Source organism: Antechinus flavipes, chromosome 2, assembly GCF_016432865.1.
Source record: "Antechinus flavipes isolate AdamAnt ecotype Samford, QLD, Australia chromosome 2, AdamAnt_v2, whole genome shotgun sequence".
Classification (NCBI taxonomy): domain Eukaryota; kingdom Metazoa; phylum Chordata; class Mammalia; order Dasyuromorphia; family Dasyuridae; genus Antechinus; species Antechinus flavipes.
The window spans coordinates 651,349,097-651,374,511 of record NC_067399.1 but is presented as its reverse complement, the minus strand read 5'-3'; the positions used below and the strand labels follow the sequence as shown (position 1 = coordinate 651,374,511).

The 25,415-nt window shown below is 39.2% G+C and overlaps 1 protein-coding gene across 3 annotated transcripts in view; it reads left to right on the top strand.

Annotated features, from left to right (window-relative positions):
- ACSBG1 (acyl-CoA synthetase bubblegum family member 1) overlaps positions 1-25,415 on the top strand; it is a 103,760-nt gene that overhangs the window by 26,338 nt on the left and 52,007 nt on the right. The window lies entirely within an intron of this gene.

The following is a 25,415-nucleotide window of genomic DNA, read 5'->3' as shown; positions in this document are numbered from 1 at the left end:
GCTTTTTCTCTGACTTTCCCATAAGGCAGCTGAATACTTGGGGGAGGGAGGTTAGGAGGGCTCAGAAAAGATGAGGTATTTGGTTGATTTCTTCCCTATACAACATTTCTATGTTCTTGGTCAAGCTGATGAACCAAGCATCTTCTGAGAGGGGGAATCCTATGGCTGCCTTGATTATTCCTGGTCAGACTATGTGTACCTGCTGTGATAGGATTCAGAGCTGCAAGGGATCTTAGAAATTACCTAGGCCACTTCCATACTTGTACAGTATTGGAAACTGAGGCCCAGAGAGCTTAAATTATATTCCCAAGGTCACCCAGAAGTTAAATGATTGAGGTAGAATTTCTGACTTTAAATCAAACTTTTCAAATTTAGTGTGTCACTGTGGTCTCAGAGGAGCTTGCTGAAGGATACACTTGGGACTGGATTTCTCACACAAACTGCAGCCCCCAAAATTCACCAAACTAAGATTGCCCTCCATGATCCCCTCCCCTCCACCTCTCTATCCACTTTTGAACTCTATTTCTGTTCATATTCCGGCTTCAACCAAAGAGAACTTCCAAAGGTATCCTCTATTTGTTTCCATTGTAGCTCCCTCTCTGGGATCAAGAGGATTCTGGGGGAAGGACCCAGAAAGGCATATAGAGTATATCTCTAAGGACCTTTGCAGGGAGGTCCCTGCATGAGCTGGGTATGGGGAAACCAAGAGTGTAAGGGAAAGGTCTTGGCAGTTTTCAAGGTCTCATGAGTGAGATATAAACTTGTCTGGCCAGTCAGGTTCAGGCAAGCTGGGGTTTTCTCCTGGGAAGGCTGGAATCTGGAATCTGGTCTAGCCCAATCAATTATATTGCACAAACAACGTTCATTAAGTCCTTATGATGAGCGCTGGCTGATTCCAGTTATGGAGGGACCATTAATTAGTATAAATGAACATAGAGAAGACCTTCATTCTACCCTCAAGGAACGTGAGGTCTAATTAAGGAATGAGGCAGGTACCCCCAAGTGAATCAGAGACTGTCAAAGCTGGAGAACATCATAGCGTTTACCCAGCACACGGCCCTCCCATTTATTTCCCAGAGCAGAAATTCTAGATTCAGAGAGTGGAAGGAGTTTATCCAAAGACTTGTGTTAGCTAATACTGAGCTACTTTTTGGACATTCTTTATTTGTTGCCTTAAAACTATCAAACAAGATGATTTGTTACCATCTTGTGAGACTTGGTGCCTGGATTTCTCAGACAGTCCTTGACTGAGCTACCCAGGAAGGAGGGATGGGTTACTATGTTACTCTATGTTACTCTATGTTACTGGGTGCTCCTCCTTTTTTATCTTTTAAAAGTATTAACCTTTCTCCACTCTCAGTCCTTAGGAAGCCTGATAATTACCTTCCTCCTGCCCTTAGAAATGTCTGTCCCATTATTTAAGACCAGATAGGAATGGCAGAACAACTTTTTCAGTAGCTTCGGGCTCTTGCAATGTCAAAACCTGACAAGTAGAGGTTCAGAGTGTCAGGAACTCTAAAGGTCATCTAATCTAAGCCTTCTCTTTGAGCATAGAAATAATTAGGGGCATTAGACGGTGTGTTGGAGAGATCTAGGAGGAATACCAGAATTCAGGTCCACCCTCAGACACTTACCACTACTAGCTGTGTGACCCTGGGAAGGTCACACCCCAATTGTGAAGCAAAAAGAGAGAAAATTGAAGCAATTAAGGCCCATAAGAGAGAAAGTATTGGACTAGGTGGCTCTTGAAGTCCCTTCTATCTTTAAATCTCTGATCTTCTGAAGGGATTCTCCCCGCCCTACTGCTCCAAGTCATACAGCTAGTGACAATTATGTATCTCTTATCATTCTTGATGGCAGTGAAGCTTTAGGATAAATTTGTATTTTGTTAATCAGAATAAGATCCATGTCCATTTGAACAAAAGTTCTTAGTGCAGTTTTGAGCTTATGCTGTTCAGTTCTGTCCAACTCTTCATGGTCTGAATTGGGGTTTTCTTGGCAGAGACACTGCAGTTGTTTGCCATTTCTTTCTCCAGATCATTTTACAGATGAGAAAAGTGAGGCAAACAGTGATTTGCCCAGAGTCACCCAGCTATTAAGTGTGTTAGGATAGCTTTGAACTCTTGAAGATGAATCTGCCTATTCCAGGGCTGGTACTCTTTCCACTGTGCTATCTAGCTGACCCATTTTAAGCTTTAATTGCTTTTAATAGAAAATAAAAAGAAACATTCAATGAGAATATATAGTTTATTCATTATTGCGACAGTGTCCAAGATGGTAACTTGTTCATCAAAAATCAAAAATTACATATTTTCTAATATTCCTTAGGAGTCCAGAGTCCATGTGACTCCTCCTTCCTTTGTTAAGATACAGGATCTTAACAAATGGTAGCTAACAGCTGAAGCCATTTTTTTCACATATTCCTTAGGGGTCTAGAGGAGATGGTCCAAGTCCATCTGATTCCTCCTTTCTGGTCCTGTATCTTAACAAATGGTAGCTAACAACTGAAGCCATTTTCCTCAGTGTCCTCTTCTATATATCTTAGGTCTTGTCTTCCAAGACTAATGCAAACCATTTAAAATCCATTGTCTGATTGCTTGGAGAAGGGCTACTTTAAGTTTTAATAGTTTAAACCACACTTGGATTTCTGGGGCACCATACATAAAAGTAAGAGATAGATTTCTTTAATCTACAACAAGGATTTTATGTCACGGATCCTTTGATAATCTAGTAAAACTTATGAACTCCTTTTCAGAGAATGCGTTTAAATAACTGAAGGAAATTAACACAACAGCAATGCTATAATAGCTAACATTTATGTAGTGCTTACTATGTGCCATCCAGTGTGTTTTTACCAAATTCTTATTAATAGCAACAGAAAATGAAACCTCTGATAGAATAACTAAGCAGGTTCAGCTGAAGGCACTAGTGGGATATGGAATCTTGAGCACTGGTGGAGACTAGTTTGTGTCTAAGTATCTTCATTATTCCTTTCATCTTATCACAAGATGTTATCACTGCCTTCTAAAAGTGCAATTATTTGCAATAATTATTATCTTATTATATCCTCACAATAATCCTGGGAGGTAGATGCTATTATTGTTCCTATTTTACAGATGAAGAAGCTGAGGCAGACTGAGCTTAAACCACTCAGCCAGGGGACAGAGCTAATGTGAGTGAAAAGAATTAGGAACAGCTAGATGGTGCAGTGGCTAGAGCACTGGCCTGTGGTAGGTGTAGAGTTTAAATCTGGTCTCACACATAACACTCAGCAGCCCCTAGATTCAGGTAAAGGTTGATAAAAATAAAGATTTTATTTATGACCCAAATTTACAGACTCCCTGAAATCCATTCACAAATGCTGTGAGGGACATAGTCTATGAATCCCCAGTATAGACTCCTGGTCTTCAGTCTCCTGACTTCACGATCAATTGCAGAAGAGAATCCATTTGTGCTTTTGGGATTTATTAGAGTCGTTAATCATTTGACAATTCTTTTTTATGTCAAGTTACCAAATTCTTATTAATATCAACAGAAAATGAAGCCCCTGATAGAATAACTAAGCAGGTCTAGCTGAAGACACTAGTGGGATATGGAATCTTGAGCATTGGTGGAGACTGGTCTGTGTCTAAGGTTCATCTTTTCATTATTCTTTTCCTCTTATCACAAGATATTATCACTGCCCCATGAAAGTGTTTTGAAGCTTAGGAAAATTAGGAGTACACACTTGCCCTGCAAGAACAAGGATCAGTGGGGGGAAATAGTAAGAAACCCATTTTGTTTCTGCCCAGGGGAAAGCCTTCTAACAATTATTTGTCTTGAAGTGGGATGGAGGACCTCCAAAGGCAGTGAGTTTCCTCTCATTGGAGATATTCAAAAAGACTGGAGAACCACTTCTAGAAGGGATCCCTATTCAGGGACAAAGAGACCCCTGAGGTCCCTTCCAACTCTGTAATTCAGAGTCACAGGACTGAGTTTTCCCTGAGTGTGGATACTGACTGGGCCACACAGTCATCCTTAGCCATGGTTCTTCACTTTCATCAACTGAACAAACCAACTGAGAGAATTTCCACTAAACCACAGTAACATTAGCTGATATTGTGATATCTTAGCAGTTCTCCTCCCCATTGCCTCTGGCGAATCTTCCACTCAGGGAGCTGCTGGGAGGATGGCAAGAGTAATGGCTTTGGAGTTGGGGAGACCTGATTATACCATTTCAATTAATCAATCAGAAATCAGGTAAAGATCTGAGTAAATGCTATGTATCAAGCTCCATGCTTTGTCCAAAAACAGCCCCTATTTCCAGAGTTTCCTTTTGAATAAGGAAGACAATATATAAATTGTGTGGTATACATCATATGTATTTTGAGAAAAGGGAAAGCAGTCTTGAAGAGGAAGGCATTATTAGCTGCAGGGTATGTGAGGTGTGAAGGCAAAAGCCAGAAAGGTTTAAAAGGTAAGATTTAAGCTAAGTCTTGAAGGAAACCAGAGTAACTAAAAGGGGAAAGAACATTCCAAACTTGGGGATGGGTAGTGGGGGCTTGCAAGTATAGCTAAATCATAGGGTCTCTAGGAGGGAAGAAGGCCATAGACTGGACAGGTAGGAAAAGGTCAAGTCCACAAGACTTTAAATGCCAAATGGATGATGTTATATTTGATCTTGGAGGCAATCGGGATGAGTTTGTTAAATGGAATGGTGGGAGCAGAAAGTAGGAAGGTCAGACAAACTTTAGAAAAGTCCTTTTGTCATCTGAGTGGAGTGGAGAAGCACTGGTGTCAGGAAGATCAGTTGGAGGTTATGGCAATAATCCAGGGAAGACTTAACCATCTTGTGAAAGAGGGAGATGGTAGGCGTATCTAGGATTGGGGATTGCCAAGATATAATCAATTCTAGGCCAAGGGGGCAAGGTGTTTGAAGGTGGAGAATGGTGGAAAGTTGATCTGGTCTGCCAAGGACTTGAGATAGGGAAGGGAGGAAAGAGTTAGTGGAAGAAAGAGGGCCTTGAAAAAGCAGGATGGAAGAAATGGAGGTCACAGTAAGAACAAAGAATAGGGTTGGAGTTGAGAGAGATGGAGGAAAATGGAAGTATAAAGATTTATGCTCAGGCAAAGGAATTTCAGAAATGGGACGCTTGTGGCTGATGCTAAGATCAAGAACATAAATCTGCTTTTTGAAATGAATTAGAAGAGAAAGCCAAAGAAATGCAGTAGATGGAGGAACAGGGATATTAGAAGAATTCTAAGTATTTCTGTTGAAGATTCCTTCCATGAAGGGAGCAGATGGGGAGAAAAGAGAGTCTGTGAGTTGGGTACTGAATTTATTTAGGACAGAAGGGAAAGGAGACATCCTTGGATTTTAGAGATAAGAGACACTAGGCTCTGAATTGGGCAATAAATTGAGATGGTGTGAACCATTCCAAAGGGCACCATGGAAGGGCTTTGACGATCTGGAGTGGGACGTTGTTGGGAAAGGTCTGTTGGAAGGAGGTAAACCTGAAGAAGGATTGATTTGAGAATGGGGAACTATGATTATCCATCAGCTGCCAGAGATTCAGGATCATTAGTGTTGGGCTAAGGGTAAGGAACTCACGTTGACAGTGAGTTCAAGAAGAGTGTGTGTTTGGAAAGAAGTCCATTGAGAGAGGAACAAAAGTCAACTTTTGAGGTCTCTCTGAAGTTAAGCCTCCTGGTGGATGGATATCTTAATACTTGTGTGATTTTGGTCAAATTACTTAACCATGCTAAATCCTTGTCTCCTGATACTTGAAAGGAGGGAGTTGGATTTGCTGAGAGTCTCTCCAACTTGAAGTCTATGATAGGGATCCCCTAGGACTTATTTACCCAACCCAAGACAAGTACAGCTCTGCTCTATTTGGGGGTGAGTAGAGAGTCCCCATACTATATATATATACATATGGTCAAAAGGCCATTTTACCCTGCTCTACACCTCTTATCGACCTGGAGACCTAGAGGCATGCAGACTTTCCTCTCATACAGATGTTAGCAGCTAAATATGAGCCTCCTTAAAACAACAATGACAAAACAGGGTTCTGAACAATGATATTAGGAAAAAAATTCTATGTGGGAGGGACCTCTTTTCCAGGTTTACCTTCAAGAGCTGGATTTGAATCATTGAGTCTCTGAGCTGGAAAGGCTTCAAGTGACTTAAGATTTTTCCCTGTAGCCTCTCCAACCAGGGTTCATTCTACTTCTGCTTAGAAAATTCTAGGGAGAAGAACCCCATTGCTTTCCAAGGCAGTCCATTCTGTTTTTGATATTGCTCATTGTTGAGAAAGCTTTTCTTCATTTAGGACCATAGATTTAAAGTTGTTTTTTTTTTTTAATGAAGGTCCATGCAGATGGACAAACTTTCAAATGATACCAGAGAATTATTGGATAGTAACAATGGATCTGTTCAGTTGTTGAGGTGAAGGTGGCAGGGAAGACAGATTTTAAAATGTGCTTTTGAAGTGCTTTGTACAAGGAACAAATTAGACTGTATTTTTCAGAAACCAAACAATTTGGAATTCAGTAGCTTGTTCACACCAATCAATGAATGTACTTAATTGGTCCAATTGATCTAAGACTACAAGGTAAGTGTCACAGTGGAATGTTGTCCAAAGGAACATATACTTATATTTTAAGGCACATTTAAGGCATATTTTAAGGCACATATAAGGCAATTAATGCCAACTTTCAAAATTGTTTTGATGTAATATCATTATTATATATTAATGTATTGCTATATATATTAATATAATAATATTATTAAGCTTTTTCAATGGTCTTGTTCTTTAAGATGAATTTTCATGCACTCTCCTATTAAATCAAAAACACAAGGAGCTAAATATACAATAAGCCATCTAGAATTTTAAATAGCCTCATAATACTATCTTTTGTGCAAAACTTAAGTGTTTTAAAAAATGTGACTTTGCTAGAGTCTACCAAATATCATTTGATCATTTTGATGATTTGATCATTGATCATTTTTGTCTGATATATATATCTTTGATGGCAGATTTCAATTCAATTTAAAGAATAACATTAAAATTACTTACTTTTAAATTTTATTTTAAAAATTTTGAGTTCCATATTTTCTCCTTCCCTCCAGCCCCTTTATTGCCCTAGAAGGCAAGAATATGATATAAATTATACACATGAAATCGTGCAAAACATTTTCATATTAACCATGTGGCAAAAAAGAGGCAAAAACACAAAGAAAGTGAAAAAATATGTCTCAGTTTGCACTCAGAATTCATCAGTTCTTTCTCTGGAGGTGGATAGCATTTTTCATCATGGATTCTTTGTATTGTCTTGTATTATTGTATTGATCAGAATAGTTAAGTCTTTCATAATTGACTACCTTTAAAATATTGCTTTTACTGTTTACTGTATTCTCCTGGTTCTATTCACTTCACTCTGCATCAGTTCATGTAGATCTTCCCAAGTTTTTCTGAAACTACCCTCATCATTTCTCATAGTACAATAGTATTCCTTTACAATCCTATACCACAACTTGTTCAATCATTCCCCAATTGATGGCTATCCCCTCAGTTTCCAATTTTATGCCACCACAAAAATATTTGCTGTAAATATTTTTGTACATGTTGGCCCTTTGCTTTTTTTTTTTTTTTATCTCTTCAGGATACAGACTTAGCAGTGGTACTGCTGGGTCAAAGGATCTGCACAATTTTATAGTCCTTTGGGTATAGTTCCAAATCGCTCTGCAAGGTGGTTAGACCATTTCACAACTCCATCAACAATGCATTAGTGTCCCTACTTTTCCATATCCCCTCCAGAATTTGTCATTTTTAAAGAAAAACTTTTAAGTAGAGTTGCCTAAAACAAGACTGAAGCCCATTGGGAGGCAGGAAATTCCCATCCATTAGATACCTTTGGGCAGAGACTGAATGACCCATTGAAAGGAATGTCCTTCTCTAATACAGCTTGGACTTTACCATCTCTAAGATTCAAAATCACCCCTGAATCTTAACTTAGGCATATTACCTGCCTTAGCCTGTCTCAAGGTGGTTAGGAGAAAAGGGCTTTATATAGTATAGTATAAAGTATAACACACACACACACACACACACACACACACACACACACACACATATATATATATATGTGTGTGTGTGTGTAAAAATAAATAAAAACAAATTTTAAAATATATGGAAACTGAGGGAATAGCCATCAACTGGAGAATGATTGAATAAGTTGTAGTATAGAATTGAAAATTGTATATATAAAACAGTATAAAGGCACTGTAGACCCTTGAGCTGCTTTTTTATTATTGTTATCTAAGTTCAAGCTCTCCTTGGGCGTGTAGAGATGGCCTGGGTTCTCAAAGATGAGGCAAACAGAATGCATTTTGATAAGTGATCAGACCATATCTCCGAAGCTCAGAACCCATTTTCTTCAAATACTTGGAGGAAACTGAAGTCCAGGAAGAGTCAGATCAGAGGTATAGAGGTAGGAGTACCCTGGGGTCCAACTCCCTTATTTTGTGGAGAGGAGACAGTTATCTGTCTCACGTGGCTCAGAGATTTAGAGCTGGGAACCATCTCAAAGGCTATCTCATCTAAGCTCTTGTCTTGCACATGAGAACACACAATTTCATCAGTCTCCTCCTTGACCCCAGTTATGAAATAAGGATTCAGAAATAAAAATTAATATGCATTAGAAAGCTAAAGATGAAAGGAAGAAATGCACAATGGCCACAGACTGTGGTATATTTATACAGAAATATATTTCTAGGTTTAGTACAGTGCTTGGAACATAGTAAAGTGCTTTATAAATGCTTATTCCCTTCTCCTTCCTCCACATTGAGTAGGACATTGTGCTAAACACTTTACAAATATTATTTGTCACATTGCTTACGATCAGCCTGTAAGAAGCAGCATAGAGAAAATCATCAGAGTCCCGTCACCATGAGAGACACTTGTCACGTGGGAACTGACCATAATGTTGAGCAACTAAGAGAGAGACACATTTATGGAGAGCAAAGTTCTCAGTCTGGGGCCCATGACCTCCCCAAACTAAATGGCTAAAGGGAAGGACCACAGCCACCCCTGTGGCCACTCCTCATTGCTCATTTCATTTTGTATCAGTTGGTACAAATTTTTCCAGGTTTTTCTGAAATCCGCCTCATCATTTCTTATTTTACATTACATTTGTATAGCACAGTCTGTTCAGCCATTCCCCAAGTGACGGGCATCTTTCGCCACCATAGGAAGGACCTCTGTAAATATTCATATGCACCTGGGTTACGGTAATCCTGATTAGGGTAGGGATCTGTCTGCCTCAACTCTATTCTCACTCTGGTCTCTCTTCCATCAGCCACTAACCCTCCGATTTGGTCAGATCACACTGCCCTTCCTCCTTCTCCCCCAATAAACTCCAGTGAGTCTCTCTCACCTCCAGGAGCAAATACAAATTACTCTGTTTATTATTTAAAGTCCTTTACAACTTCGTCCCCTCTTATCTTTCCTGTTTTCTTGCCACTTACTTTCTGACTCATCCTTTTCCATTACCACAAGCCTCCTGGTTACCCATCAGATAAGACACTTCATTTCTTAATTGCAGACATTTGTCTCCCATGCCAGAAGTGCTTTCTCCTCATTTTTACCTACTTTCTTTCCTGGCTTTATTTAAATCATAGCTAAAATGCTATTTTCTCCCAGAAGCCTTTCCTAACCCCTTTTGATTCTAGCGCTTTCCATCCGCTAATTATTTTCTATTTACTTTGTATGCAGTTGTTTGCCTGTTGTCTCACCCATTAGATTGCAAGCTGCTTGAGGGAAGGAACTGTGTTTTGTCTCTTTGCATTCCTAATCATTTGCACAAAGGAGTTAATTGATTGATGGAAGAGCTAAGTAAGAGATAGATGGAAGAAGAGAATGAATTACCCAAGGAAATCTTTACTGAGGAAGATGTAGAAGAAATCTCATTGAACATAGACAGGTTGGAGATAATTAATCCAATGCCAATGAATGTACAAATTGTTCTAGATCTAATCAGTATATTATTGTTATGCGTAATATCCAACTCTCCATGGCCCCATTTGAGATTTTCTTTTCTTTTCTATTCTTAATATACTATTGTATTTTTCCAGTTACATTTTTTTTTGGTACATAACTAGCATTTTATTCCCCCCCCCCCAATTACATGCCAAGGCAATTTTTAGCATTTATTTTTGCAAGATTTTGAATTCCAAATTTTTTCCTCCCTTCTTCCTAAAATGGTAGGCAATTTGAGATAGCTTATATCTGTGCTATCAGGTAAATATATATTTCCATATTAGTCACAGTTGTGAAAGAAGAAACAGATCAAAAGAAAAAACAACATAAAAAGAATAAAGTTAGTGAAAAAAGTATGCTTCAATCTGCATTCCTAGTCCATCAATTCTTTATCAGGATGTAGATAACATTTTGCCTCCTGAGTCCTTTGTACTTGTCTTGGATCACTGAATTGCTGAGAAGAGCTGAGTCATTCATAGTTGATCATCTCACAATCTTACTGATCCTGTGTACAATATTTCCCTGCTTCTACTCATTTCACATCTTTTTTTTCTGAAACCTGCCTCTTCATCATTTCTTATTGCACAGTAGTATTCCATTATACTTATATACCACAGCTTGTGCAACCATTCCCTGATTGATGGGCATCTCCTCGATTTTCAATATTTCATCACTACAGAAAGGGCTGCTATAAATATTTTTGTATATATCAATCCTTTCCCTTTTTCTGTGATCTCCTAGTGGTATTGCTGAATCAAAGGAGTAGAATCAGTCTGGGAGCCCTTTGGGCATATTTTCAAATTGCTTTCCATAATGGTTAGATCAGTTCACAATTGCACCAAGAGTGCTCTGGTGTTCCAGTTTTTTCACATTCTCTCTAACATTATAATTTTTTTTATCATATTAGCCAATCTTATAGATGTGAGGTGATACTTCAGAGATGTTTTAAATTTCTAATCAAAAGTGATTTAGAGCACTTCTCCATATACTTATGGATAGCTTTGATTTCTTCATCTGGAAACTACCTGTTCATATCTTTTGACCATTATCAATTGGGAAATGGTTTATAGTCTTATAAATTTGATTCAGTTCTCTATATATTTGAGAAATGAAGCTTAATTCAGAGATTTTCTGTAAAGACTATTTCCCATCTTTTGTACAAAAGTTTCAAAATTTAATATAATTAAAATACCAATTTTACATTTCATAATTCTTTCTATCTTTTATTTGGTCATAAATCTGTAACTCAGTTAACTTCTCCTTTGAGAGAAAGAACACTGGGAGATGAATATAAACTGCTTGCATTTTTGTTTTTCTTCCCGGATTATTTATACCTTCTGAATTCAATTCTCCCTGTGCAACAAGAAAACTGTTCGGTTCTGCACACGTATATTGTATCCAGGATATACTGTAACCTATTCAACATGTAAAGGATTGCTTGCCATCTGGGGGAGGGGGAGAGGGAGGGAGGGGAAAAATCGGAACAGAAGTGAATGCAAGGGATAATGTTGTAAAAAATTACCCTGGCATGAGTTCTATCAATAAAAAGTTATTTAAAAAAAAAAAACAACTTCTCCTTTGAGAATTTGGATACTATGCTACTTAGTGCATGTAATATTGATATTACTTCAGTGTCTATGGTATTTTTTATCAAGATGTGGTTTCCTTCTTTATCTCTTTTAATTAGGTCTAATTTTTCTTTTGCATTGTCTGAGATCAGAATTGCTACCCCTATTTCTTTTTCATTTCAGCTGAAGTATAGTAGATTATACTCTAGCCCCTTACTTTTACTTTTACAAAAGAGACTTTGTGTCTCTTTGCCTTCAGGTGTTTCTTGTAAACATCATATTGTAGGATTCTGGTTTTTATTCCCACCTGCTGTCTTCTTCTATTTTATGGGAGAGTTTATCCCTTTTCCATTAAGTTATGATTACTAACTGTATATTTCCTTCCATCTTATTTTTAGTTCCTGTTCATCTTTTCTCCTCTTTCACCCTCTCCCTCCTCAACAGTGTTTTGCTTTGGGCTAGTACCTCCCATGGTCTGCCCTATCTTCTCTCAGTTCCACCTATGTATCTACTCCTTTACTTAATCTCCTCCCCTCCTTATTTCCTGTTGGATAAAATAGATTCCTAAATTCAATTGACTGTGTATTTTATTCCCTCTTGGAGCTAATACTGATGAAAGTAAGGCTCAAGCAATATCCATCACCCATCTTCCCATCTTTTCCTCTATTGTCTTAGGTTTTTTGCCCCTCTGCATGTGAAATAAAGTAACCTATTCTACTTCTCCTTTCCTTCTCCATCCATTGTACTTCTGTTTCTCATCTCTTAATTATTTTTAATGTCATTTCTCAAATTCACCTTATACCTGTACCTTCAGTTATTTATATTCTTTTTATCTGTACTATTAGTGGTGAAAATTTTTAATAGCTTTTTATTTTTCAAAATAATGCAAAGATAGTTTTCAACATTCACACTTGCAAAATCTTGTGTTCCATATTTTTCTTTTTTCCTCCTCATCTTCCCCCTCCCCTAAATAGTAAGTAATCCAATATGAGTTAAATGTGTTCAAACCTTCTAAACTTATTTCTACATTTATCATGCTGCACAAGAAAATCAGGTCAAAAAGAAAAATAATTGAGAGAGAAAAACAAGCAAGCAAACTACAAAAAAAGGTGGAAATAGCATATTGTGATTGAGTGGCAAAATTAAAAAAAAATTTCAAATATCATCTTCCCATGGATGTATGTAAACATTTCAAATCCATTGAATCCTTTATGTTTTCTTGTCCCTTTTCCCTTTTAAGGCTTCTCTTGGATCTTACTGTTGGAGAGTAAATTTTGAGTTCAATGCTAGTCTTCTTCTTATGAAAATTTAAATGTCTTTTATTTCATTTAATGACCATTTTTTCTTTGAAGTAGTATGCTTAATTTTGCATGGTAGTGCATTCTTGGATGATTCTTGGTTGTAGTCCTAGTTTCTTTGCCTTCTGAAATATCATGTTCTGTGCCCTCCAAGCCTTTAGTGTTGCAACTGCTAAGTCCTGTGTGATTACGTTTTGCTGATACTTGAATTGTTTTCTTCTGGCCACTTGTCTTGACTTTATAGTTTTATAATTTGGCTATGATGTTGCTTGGAGTTTTTATTTTGGGATATCTTTCTTGAGATGATCAGTGGATTCGGTCAGTGCTTATCTTGTCCCCTGGTCCAGAATAGCAGAGTAGTTTTCCTTGATTGTTTCTTGAAAGATGAGTCTAGGTTCTCCTTTTTGCTTTTTAAAAATTTATTTAGTTTTTTATTTCTCCCCCCCCTGTTAAATGTAAAAAAGTTTTAACATTCACTTTTAAAACTTGAGTTTGTAATTCTCTTCCTTTATCTTTCCCCACCTTCCTGCATCGACAAGGCAAACAATTTGATATAGGTTATACATATGTAGTCATGCAAACATTTCCATATTAGTCATGTTGTAAAACAAAACATAGATCAAAAAAACTCAAGAAAAATAAGAAAGTTTTAAAAGTATGCTTCAATCTGTATTCAAACAGCATCAGTTCTTTCTCTAGGGATGGATAGTATTTTTCATCATAAATCCTTCAGAGTTGCATTGCTAAGAAGTCATTTACAGTTTGATCATCTTACAATATTGCTGTTAACTTTGTACACAGTACATGTCACTTTACATCAGCTCATATAAGTCTTTCCAGATTTATATGAGAGCATCCTGCTCATCATTTCTTATAGCTCAATAGTATTCCATCACAATCCCTTATCACAATTTGCTTGGCCATCCCTAATTTATGGATATCCTCTCAATTTCGAGTTTTTTGCCACCAGAAAAGAACTGCTATAAATATTTTTGTACATTTTTCCTTTTTGTTTTTTAAACTCTTTTTGAATACAGACCTACTAGTGGTATTGCTAGGTCAAATGGTATGGTTTTATAGCCCTTTGGGTATAGTTCCAAATTGGTCTACAGAATGGTTGAGTCAGCTCATAATTTTACCAACAATGCCTCATATTCTCCACATCTCCTCCAACATTTGTCATTTTTCTTTTCTGTCCTATTAACTAATCTAGTAGTTGTGAGATAGTGCCTCAGAATTATTGCAATTTGCATTTCTTTGATCAAGAGTTGAGTTAGAGCACTTTTTCTTATAACTATAGATAGCTTTGGTTATTTCATCTGAAAAGTGTTCATGTCTTTTGATCATTTATCAATTGGGGAATGGATCTTTTTTTTTTTTTGTAAATTTGACTCAGTTCTCTATGTTTGAGAAATGAGATCTTTATCAGAGAAACTTGATTCAAAACTTTTTTCACAGTTATGATTGCCAACAATATTCCCCTCATCCTATCTTCTCCTATTTATTCTATTCTCACTCTCCTTTCAGCCTCTCTCCTCAAAAGTCACCCTCCCCTAATCTGCTCTCCCTTCTATCATCCTCCCTTGCCTGCTTATTTTATTCCCTTTCTCTCCTGTTTTCCTGTAAGATAAGATAGATTTCTATACCCAAATGAATTTATATGTAATTTCCTCTTTGAGTCCATTTTGATAAGAGTAAGGTTCACTCACTCTCCCTATTTTCTCCCTCTTTCCTTCTGCTGCTTTTATTTGCACTTTTTATATGGGATAGTTTAACACCTTATCCTACTACCTTTTCCTTTCTCCCCCACTTAATTTTATTCTTTTAGATATCATCCCTTCATATTCATCTCATACCTATGCTCTGTCCATATGAAAAAGTCCTTATGAGTCATAAGTATCATCTTCTAATGTAGGAATGTAAACATTTAATCCTATTAAGTCCCTTATGATTTCTCTTTCTTACTTTTCTTTTTATGCTTCTCTTGAGTCTTGTACTTGAAAGTCAAATTTTCTCTTCAACTCTCCTTTCATAGAGAATGCTTGAAAGTCCTCTATTTTGGTAATTTCCCTTCCTGAAGGATTATGCTCAGTTTTCTAGGGAAGGTGATTCTTGGTTGTATTAGCTCCTTTGCTCTCTGTACAAAGCCCTCTAATCTTGAATGTAGAAGCAGCTAAATCTTGTGTTATTCTAAATATGGCTCCATGATACTTGCATTGTTTCTTTTAGGCTATTTGCAATATTTTCTTTGACCTGGGAGCTCTGGAATTTGGTGATAATATTCCTGGGAGTTTTCATTTTTGGATCTCTTTCAGGAGGTGATTAGTAGATTCTTTCAATTTCTATTTTACCCTCTGGTACTAAAATATTGGGATAGTTTTCCTTGATATTTTCTTAAAAGATGATGCTGGGCTCTGTTTTTGGTTATGACTTTCAACCATTTCAATAGTTTTTAAATCATCTCTTCTGGATCTCTTTCCCAGGTTAGTTGTTTTTCCAATAAAATATTTCACATTGTCTCCTAATTTTTTGTCCTTTTGATTTTGCTTTATTGTTTCTTGATTTTTCAAAAAGTCATTAGCTTCCATTTACTCAGTTTTAAAGAGTTATTTTCTCTAGTAAACTTCGGTACCTCTTTTTCCATTTGTCCACTTCTACTTTTAAAGGATTTTCTTCTTCAGTGAATTTTTGTGCCTCTTTTCCCATTTGGCCAATTTTGTTTTTTTAAAGGCATTCTTTTCCTCATTGGCTTTTTGTACCTCTTTTATCATCTGGCCTAATCTGTTTTTTAAGTTGGTATTTTCTTCAGTATTTTTTGTGTCTCTTTTACTAAATGGTTGACTTGTTTTTTGTGATTTTCTTGTATTGCTCTCATTTCTCTATCCATTTTTTCTTCTACCTTTCTTACACAATTTTCAAATCCTTGTTGAGCTATTCCATGACATGAGACCAATTCATATTTTTCTTGGAGACAGGAATTTTGACTTTGTTATCTTCTGAGTATGTCTTTTGATCTTCCTTCTCACTAAAGTAACTTTCTATGGTCAGAATTTTGGCTTACTGATCTCCTGACCTGTGCTCTGGTCTGTGAGTGACCACGAATACCCTTTCCTATTCTGGAACTGTGATGAGGGTCCTTGCTCCACTGGGGCCTCAAGCTCTGCCTCACCCTGGGACTGTCTCCTACCCAGGATTGTGATCCAGATTCAATGATTCTAACCAGTTGTTTGATCCCCCCTTTACTCTCTGTGAGCTGAGAACTCTGGAATCTGATGCTGCTGACTCAATGGCTCCCAAAGCCTGATCCTAATTTTCTGAGGTTGGGGTTGTTCTGGTGAGATTATGCTAGACTGCACTCCACTCTCACCCCAAAGCAACGGATCTTTCCTGCTGACCATCTGAGTGGTCTTTAGTTGGAAAATTATTTAACTCAGTCTTGTGGGTTCTGTTGCTCCAAAAGTTGTTTTATGGCATTATTTAAAGGTATTTGGAGGGGTTTGGGAGAGAGTTCAGGTGAACAACTGCCTTTTCTCTTCCATCTTGGCTCTGTCCCCTCCCATGTCCTTCTTTTGATTATGGCTTTCATGTAGTCCAACAATTTTGACATTGTTTCTCTTGGATCTATTTTCCAGATCAGCTGTTTTTCCAATAAAGTATTTTAGATTTTTCTTCTAGTTTTTTTCATTCTTTTGAACTTATTTGATTGATTTTTTTATGTCTCAGAAGCATTACCTTTCCACTTTCCCAATTCTAGTTTTTAAGGAATTATTTTCCTCAATTAGTTTTTGTATTTCTTTTCCATTTAGCCAATTGTACCTTTTAAGGAGCTGCTTTTTCCAGTGGATTTTTGTATCTCCTTTTGCATCTGATCAATTCTACATTTTAAGCCATTATTTTCCAAGCTGTTGACTCTTTTTCATAATTCTCTTGTATCACTCATCTTTTTCTTTTAATTTTTCTCTTACCTCTTTTATATGATTTTAAGCTCATTTTTGAGTTCTTCTATGAGTTCTTTCTGGGCCTGAGACCATTTCCCAATTTTCTTTGAGGCTTTGCCAATAGAAATTCCAAGTTTGTATATGGATCTTTCCTATTACCAAATTTTTATTTGCTCATCTTTTTTCAGCCTTTTTTCCCTCCCTTTTACCAGGCTGTTACCTGGTATGTCACTGATATTGCCCTGAGGTCCATAGGGGACCCTTGCTTCCCTGAGGGTGTGGGATAGGGGTGGCTGGTGCTATAGAGACCAGAGGGATCTGACAGCTTTCCTGGTGCTGAGCCACCGTGTTTGTTGTGTGCTGAGGTGTATGAGGGAGTGTTTTGCATTTCCCTAGGTCTATGGCTGAAGCATGAGGTGGTCTGGCCACTGGAGATTGCCTATTTGCCTGGAGTTATATCCTATTTAGGGTTTTCTTAGCAAAGATACTGGAGTGCTCTTTCACTTTTTTCCCAGGTCATTTTACAGATGAGAAAACTGAGGCTTGCCCAGAGTCACACAACTAGTGAGTATTTAAATCTGGATTTGAACTCAGGTCTTCCTAACTCTGGTGAAGTCACTTCACCTATGTCTTGCTCAGTTTCCCTGAACTTTAATGATAACACCTACTTCCCAGGGTTGTTAAGAGGCTCAGACTCAGCTCAGTGCTTGCACACAGTAGTCTCTTAATAAATGTGGTTCCCTTCAGTCCCTCACATAGGCAGCAAATGTCAAGACTTTGATGAACTCGATGAACTTCCTCCAGTGAGGATGACTCAACTGCTAGAAAGTGATCCCTTCTGCCATTGCATAACTGAGTGCTAGAAAGCTTTTCTTTACAGCCAACCTCTCAGTTTGCCTTTTGAGCAGCATCCGGCCAGGATTTTCCCAGATCTGGGACAGAACAGAATAAACTGAACCCTTCTGCCTGTGCCAACCTTCTAACTGCCAGAGGAAAGCTGCCCCTTCCTCCCCAAGTGTCTTTCAGCCTACCCTCCGGGTATCCCAATATCAGCTTCAACACTGTGGCTTCTCTCCTTTGCTTGTTCTTCGGCTTATCAGGAGGTTTTGTCCATCATTGTAAGGATATGGCACAGCAAGGCCCTGGATCTGGAGTCAAAGACTTGTTTTCTCACCTGGGATACTCAGTTACTCACCTGAGTGATATTGGCCAAGTCATGTGTCTTGCTGGAGGTTCAGTTTTCTCAACGGTAAATGGAGAGGACTGAATGAGATGGCTTCCAGTTTCTCTTCCAATCCATATCGATGATTGGGGTTCTTATGTGATCGTTGTAGTTCTTAGGGCTTTATTGGCTTGGGAAACTCGCCACTGAAATTATTTCTACTGAAGCAGCTAGTCTAGAAATTAGTGTTCTGTGAGATAAAATGACTTACCCATAGTCACAGTGTTAGCGTCTAATACTTGATTTGAACCCAGTTTTTCCTCATTCAAAGACCAACTCTAGAATTATTATGCTGCGATAGCTTTCAATGCCCATCGGAAGGGCAGTCGATAGAACTCCAGGCCTGGAATCAGGAAGACTGAAGTTAAAATCTAGTCTCAGACTCTTATTAGACCCTGGGCAGATCATTTAATCCTTTACCTCAGTTTCTCATTTGTAAAATGGTGACACGCTAAAGAAGGAAATAACAAATCATTCCAGTATCTTTGCCAAGAAACCCCCAAATAGGGTCATGAAGTTGGGCACTATTGGAATAGAAGAAGGACCCATAGCTTAGAGATTTGCAAATCCTACAAAGCTGAGAGGAAGCTGAGGGCCCTGGATTACAGTCCTCAGATTTGTAAATTGGGCTGAATCTACTAAGATGAAATGCAACAGAGATAAGTAGAAAACCTTACACTTGAGTTTTTAAAAACTCAGCTTCCAAAGTTAATGGCTTGACAGAATTACACCCAAAGAGGAGCAAGAAGTTTTATACCTTGGACCTAGAATTGGGGAGATGATCCCATTGTCCCCTGCCTCATCAGACACCATTCTGAATGTGTGTGTTGGATTCTAGGAGCCACATTTTCAAGAAGATCCTGGCAAGTGGAAAGTACCCAGAACATGGCAACTAGGATGGGGGTTACTTGAAGGGGGAGCAGTTAACCCAGAGAAGACTCATAGGGATGGGATAGCTATCTTTGTGTTTTTCTTTTCTTTCTTTCCTTCTTTTTATATCTGTATTTTTCAATGGCTGTCACTTGGGGAAAAGCCAACTTCTCCTACTTAGCCCTAGAGGCAAGATGTAGGAGCCATCTGATGGATATTCCAAAGAGAAGGGAAAGTTTCTAGATAATGGAGCAATTCAGAGATGTAATTGGATGTCTTGTCCAGGGTCACACAGCTAGTAAGGCTCTGAAGCTGAATTTAAACTCAGGAAGATAAGTCTTTATGGCCCCTGGCCTAGTACTCTGAGAATTATGGCCTCACCTAGCTGTACATAGACAGGAATGTCCAAATTCAAATCCAGCCAGTGCTTAGGCACTCAACTAGCTGGCTCACTTACTGGAAAAGCCACTTAACTTCTATCTGCCTTAGTTTCCTCATCTGCCAAATTGAGATAATAATGGCACCTATTTCCAAGGATCAAGTGGATCCAAGGATCCAAAGATCAATTTGATCCAAGTGAGGATCAAATGAGATAGTTGTAAACCTTAAAGTCCTACATAAATGATGGTGATTATTATTATTATTATTTAGAGTCTGAGGTCCCTTTCAGCTCTGAGGCTCTGTAGATATTTTATATATTCACTTAATATTTTTGCAATAGTTACATACTATGGTATTATATTAAAACGTGAGTTCCTTAATCTGGAAATATGCCCCCAAAGTTATCAAACTGTGCATACCCTTTGATCCAGCAGTGTTACTACTGGGATTATACCCCAAAGAGATACTAAAGAAGGGAAAGGGACCTGTATGTGCAAGACTGTTTGTGGCAGGTCTCTTTGTAGTGGTGAGAAACTAGAAACTGAATAGATGCCTATCATAGGAGAATGGCTGAATAAATTGTGGTATATGAATATTATGGAATATTATTGTTCTGTAAGAAATGACCAGCAGGATGAATACAGAGAGGCTTGGAGAGACTTACATGAACTGATGCTGAGTGAAATGAGCAGAACCAGGAGATCATTATATACCTCAAAAACGAGACTGTTTGAGGATGTATTCTGATGGAAGTGGATCTCTTCGATAAAGAGAGATAATTCAGGTTCAATTGATCAAGGATGGACAGAAGCAGCTACACCCAGAGAAAGAACACTGGGAAATGAATATAAACTGTTTGCCTTTTTGTTTTTCTTCCCGGGTTATTTATACCTTCTGAATCCAATTCTCCCTATGCAACAAGAGAACTGTTCAGTTCTGCAAACATATATTGTATCTAGGATATACTGTGACATATTTAACATGTATAGGACTGCTTGCCAGCTGGGGGAGGGGGTGAAAGGAGGGAGGGGAAAAGTGGGAACAGAAATGAATTTAAGGGATAATGTTGTAAAAAAAAAATTACCCAGGCATGGGTTCTGTCAATAAAAAGCTTTAATTATTTAAAAAAAAAAAAAAAGAATGTGAGCTCCTTACAAGTAGGGATTGCCTCGTTGTTTATACCTCATGTATGTATGTCTGTATGTACCATTTTTACATCTTGTATCTCCATTGCTGGCATAAAGTAGGTGCTGTTTGTTGATTGAATGAGTGCCTATGAAAATGGGGATGGACTCCAAGGCTATGCCAGGAGAAGGAGGGTGGGTGACTTCCTATCTAAACCTGGGCCTCTTCCTGAGGGTTCAGGAATTGATTGAAGGGTACAAGATGCTTGCTCTGTGGGGGAGCCTTTTAGCTGACCTGTAATTACGGCCTCATGATTAGTATGTAAGAGACATGATCTCACCTGCCCTTCCCCACGCCATCCTGGGGAGGACCCATCCCTCCTGCCAATTACTGATGATTGGGCAGGGGGGTCTCTCAAAGAGGGACATCCGATATCTGGTGGCTTCCACAGGCTTCTACTCACTCCAGGAAATTCTCAAAGACTATGAAAAGGGCCTAAGAGACTTCTAGGAAACAGCATCCAAACTGGAAGTTACACCTATTTAACATGTAAAGGACTGCTTGCCATCTGGGGGAGGGGGTGGAGGGAGGGAGGGGAAAAGTCGGAACAGAAGTGAGTGCAAGGGATAATGTTGTAAAAAATTACCCTGGCATGGGTTCTGTCAATAAAAAGTTATTTAAAAAAATAAACTTTCAAAAAAAAAAAATGGAAGTTACAGAGATACCTTGTATCTCCATGAAAGAACAAATGATCTACCAGAAGTGGCCCAAAGTGGAAGGGGCAGGAAGAGATAACAATCTGGGCTGATGGCAGATTTCTTGAACAAATGTCAATGTCACTTGCGCTGACTTGTTTCCTTTTCAATTTCTCTCTCCTGGGTTCCCAAGCAGTGGAGGGGATGGCTAGCTCTTAATGTAGTTACATTGTAGACACTTTCTTTCATCTCAGCCTAAAACTCATTAAAGGATCAGAGATTTGGAGCTGAAGGAGACTCTAGAGGCACATTTAGTAAGTATTTTAGTTTTATTACATCAGGTCTTCCTGACTGGGTCTAATCTTTCTCTTTTTGATTGTCTTCCTCTTCCTTCAATTCCAGACCATTCACCACATTAAACATGGGGACAAATCATAGTAAATGGTCATACATTTTAAAATTCAAATAGAATAGGGATGTAAATAAATATTTTTTTTATTATTATAGCTTTTTATTTACAAGATATATGCATGGGTAATTTTTTAGCATTGACAGTTACAAAACCTTCTGTTCCAACTTTTTCCCCCTCCTTTCCCCTACCCCCTCCCCCAGATGGCAGGATGACCAATACATGTTAAATATGTTAAAGTATAAGTTAAATACTATATATGTATACGTGTCCATACAGTTATTTTGCTGTACAAAAAGAATCGGACTTGGAAATAGTGTACAATTAGCCTGGGAAGGAAATCCAAAATGCAGGCGGACAAAATAGAGGGATTGGGAATTCTATGTAGTGGTTCATAGTCATCTCCCAGAGTTCTTTCGGTGGGCATAGCAGGTTCATTTCATTACTGCTCCGTTGGAACTGATTTGGTTCATCTCATTGCTGAAGATGGCCACACCCATCAGAACTGATCATCATATAGTATTGTTGTTGCCATGTATAATGATCTCCTGGTCCTGCTCACTTCCCTCAGCATCAGTTCCTGTAAGTCTCTCCAGGCCTTTCTGAAATCTTCCTGCTTGTCATTTCTTACCGAACAATAATATTCCATAGCATTCATATACCACAATTTATTCAGCCATTCTCCAATTGATGGACATCCATTCTGTTTCCAGCAAATAAATATTTAAAGGAACATGATTCCACTTTGGCACTTAATCATTTCTCCTTGCCCCTTTTCTACCTCTTTTCTCACTGATCAGAGGAGAAACAGTCAGTCAATAAACATTTATCAAGTGCTTGTACTATGTGCAAGGTGTGAAAGACAAAAGAGACAAAAATAATCCTACCCTTAAGAAGTTCACAGTCTAATGGAAGAAACAATAAATACCAAATAACGTACAAAGAAGCCATAGCCAAGGCAAATAGAAAATAATCAACAGAGGGAACACACCAGGATTAAAAGGAATTTGGAAAGACTTCTTCAACTTTTTCCTCTCAAAAATCTCTTTTTCCGCAGAGAAATTTTTATTTGACTTTGGGTATATAAAATAGGTATACAAATCAAACATTTACTGATAATAAATGTCACGACACCCACATTCAGTTACCTTCAATTTAAGAAATTTTGCTATAAAAGATGAGGTTTTTGCTGGGGTCTGAAGGAAGCCAGAAGGTGGATTTGAAGAGGAGTGTGTCCCAGGCATGGGGGACAGGCAGTGAAAGCGCTGGAACTAAGAGATAGGGTATGTTGTTTGGAAAAGAGCCAGAAAGTCACTGTCCCTGCCCCTCGAGGAGCTCACAGTGGAATGGGACAGATAACTTGCACATAACAAGATGTATTTAGAGATGATGAAAGGTCATTTTTTAGGAAAAGATCCTATCAGCTGGAAGGGCCTAGGAAAGGCAGAAGGTGGGATCTGAGCTGAGTTTTGAAGAAAGCCCAGAAAACTGAGAGGCAGTAACGAAGGAACAGAACAATCCAGGCATATAGAACAGCCAGTACCATAGCCCAGAGCAAGGAGACCGAGAGGCATGTTTGAGGAACATCAAAAAGGCCAGAGGAGCTGGATTATTGAGAACTGGAAGAACAAGGTGTAAGAAAGGTGAAGGGTCAGTTGGTCGGGAGACAGATGTTTATGAGGCATTTACTCTGTGTGAGGCACTGGGCTAAGCGCTGGGGATTCAGAGTAAGGTCAAAAGAGGCCCTAATTCAAAGGAGTTACAGCCTGATGGGAGGGCCAACATTCATCCGGCTATGTGTTTGCAAGCTACATAATTTCAGAGGGAAAGCAGGAAGGAAGAAACTGGGTTAGGAAGAGCTTTAATACCCACAAAGAACTTCCTTTTTGATGGCAAAGGTCGTGGGCTTGCTGGAGCTCCCGGAGCACGGGGACAACTTAGAAAAACCAGATTGACCCAGAAGCTGGTCTGGGGCCACGCTCGAGGTGGTAAGGGCCTGCACCTAGGCACTCCGGTGGGAAGAGAGTTACTTATCCAAAAGCAACAGAACCAAGATTTGGCCACGTAGAGTGAATGAGAATGAGGGAGTCAGGGATGGCAGCCAGGTGTGTGAGTGCAGGTGATAGGGGGATGATGCAATAGGGAAGTACAGAATAGGGGGAAAGGATGGATTTGGTTGTAGACACGTCGAGATGCCCGAGATGTCCAATTTGTGACGTCCAAGATCCCTTGGATATTGGGTTGTGACTCAGGAGGGAGGCTAGGACTGGATGATGCATCTGGGTATCAATTGAGATAATATTTACAAAAAAGCACTTACCACAGAGCATCGCACGCAGTAGGCGCTATTTAAATGCCTATCCCTTTCCTGTCTCTTTCCTTCACTTTCCTGAGAATCATTTGCCTTTCAAGGGATCACGGAACTCATGGGAAATGTTGAGATAAAAATGTGGAGTGGAAAGAGAAGGGAGCCCGGGGCAGAGCCCTGGAGGAACACCCAAAGTAAGAGGGTATGAAATAGAGAAGGAAACCGAGATAATTCAGTTAGCTGGATGGGAGGGCCAGGAGAGGGCAGGAGGGGAGAGAGTCTTGGCAGGAGGAGGTGATCAACATTGTCAAAGGCGGCAAGTGGACCAAGAAGGGTCAGAATTAAGAGAAGACCATCCTTTCTGGGCCATTAAGAGATCACCGGTGGCTCTGAAGAGAACAGCTAAGACCGAGTGAAGTCAGGTTCCCTCTGATACTTTGCTTGGATAAAAGTTGGCAAGAGATGGTTATTATCTCAGGGTCCGGGGACATTTCTCTAGGACTGGATTTCAGAGTTGATCCTCACCTTAAAGCCTTGGATGCTCCCCATGCTGATGAAATTACAGGTCTGGTTTAACAATCTTCCCCTTCCCCCAAAAAAATCCTCATTAATGAGTAATTAGTGTGAGTAATTTCTTGTCTCTAATAAGGATAGCCGAACTAGGAAGAATCAGAGGCAGCATGTGATTCAAGGTCTTCCCCAACTCCAACTCCAATATTCTTTATACTATCCCGTCTTGGATCTGATAATGAGCTCCCTGTCACTGAAAGTATTTAAGACGGATTAGATGGCTGTTTGTCGGGATTCCTGCTCATTGGGCATATGGGCAGTGTCAGAGGCTGTCTGTGTCTGTGAAGTCTGTGAATCTGAGCCAGGGTCTAGAGGTAGAAAGGGTCCGTGGGTAAAGAGAAAAGATGTCATGGAGATGTCATTTCCCTCACCTGAGTTTTATTGGGTTTAAACCCCTTGGGGGCTGGCGCAAAGGATTTGGATGGTGTTGCTGTGTCCCTGAGGGGGAGGAAGGAGCTGGGGCCCCAAGCATCCTTTGGGAAGGGCATCATGGGCCATCCAAAAAGAACCGACTCCATTTCCAGGGCCCTTTTGTGTTGCTGTGCCCTTTCCCGGAGGACCAGGGACAGCTGGAGCTGGCATAGGAAGGGGCAGGGATGCCTGACTGGCCCTCGGCTTATCCCAAGCTCTTCTTTGTCTGGACAGCAGGTTTTTTCTAAAAGTCACCCTTGGGAGCAGCTTGAGTTCAAATTCTTCCTCAGGTAGCATTGTGATCTTGGATAACCCGAGTAACTCACAAGAAAATTAAAAAATAAAAATTAAATGAACCCCCCCCTCTACAAGTCATGCTCCCCTACCCAAACTGCCAAGGTTCTAGGAGGATCATGGCTTGCTCTTCTCATGCTTTGCGTCTTCCACCCGAGCTCCTCTGTTCTGAGGCTCTCCAATCCTGTCCCTTTGGCTGGAGAGTGAGCTGCCCGGCCGTCGTCTTTGCCCCAGGCTAGTTATTATCTCTCCCACCTACAGCTTCTCCTTCTCCTCCCAGCTGGGAGCCTGTTGCACCTGTGGGAGA